This window comes from Chiloscyllium punctatum, unplaced genomic scaffold, assembly GCF_047496795.1.
Source record: "Chiloscyllium punctatum isolate Juve2018m unplaced genomic scaffold, sChiPun1.3 scaffold_777, whole genome shotgun sequence".
Taxonomy (NCBI): domain Eukaryota; kingdom Metazoa; phylum Chordata; class Chondrichthyes; order Orectolobiformes; family Hemiscylliidae; genus Chiloscyllium; species Chiloscyllium punctatum.
Window position 1 is genome coordinate 13926 of NW_027310511.1, and position 1075 is coordinate 15000.

The window sequence follows — 1075 nt, forward strand, 5'->3', positions numbered from 1 at the left end:
CACGGGGGAGGCACCCGCCTCGAAGACGAGACCGTCGGCAGAACCGCCGGGTCAAACCCGGCCGAGCTACCCGGCTCGGAAGCGCCAAAGTCGGGTTGAGCAGTCACATTCACTCCCATCGACTTTTGGGCAACTTCCCACGGTTCGAAATGCACAAAATTCGGCCTGAACACGGGGGACGCTCCCCCCTCGAAGGCGAGACCGTCGGCAGAACCGCCGGGTCAAACCCGGCTGAGCTACCCGGGTCGGAAGCGCCAAGGTCGGTATGAGCAGTCACATTCACTCCCATCCCCTTTTGGACCGCTTCCCACGGTTTGAAATGCACGAAAATCGGCCTGTACACGGGGGAGGCTCCGCCCTCGAAGGCGAGACCGACGGCAGAACCGCCGGGTCAAACCCGGCCGGGCTACCCGGGTTAGAAGCCTCAGAGTCGGGTTGAGCAGTCACATTCACCCCCATCCCCTTTTGAACCTCTTCCCACCGTTGGAAATGCACGAAAATCGGCCTGTACACGGGGGAGGCGCCCCTCTCGAAGGCGAGACCGACGGCAGAACCGCCGGGTCAAACCCGGCCGAGCTACCCGGGTTAGAAGCCTCAGAGTCGGGTTGAGCAGTCACATTCACCCCCATCCCCTTATGAACCTCTTCCCACCGTTGGAAATGCACGAAAATCGGCCTGTACACGGGGGAGGCCCCCCTCTCGAAGACGAGACCGTCGGCAGACCCGCCGGATCAAACCCGGCCGAGCTACACGGCTTACAAGTCTCGATGTCGGTATGAGCAGTCACGTCCACCCCCATTCCCTTTTGGACCACTTCCCACGGTACGAAATGCATGAAAATCGGCCTGTACACGGGGGAGGCACCCGCCTCGAAGACGAGACCGTCGGCAGAACCGCCGGGTCAAACCCGGCTGAGCTACCCGGCTCGGAAGCGCCAAAGTCGGGTTGAGCAGTCACATTCACTCCCATCCCCTTTTGGGCCACTTCCCACGGTTCGAAATGCATGAAAATCGGCCTGTACACGGGGGACGCTCCCCCCTCGAAGGCGAGGCCGTCGGCAGAACCGCCGGGTCAA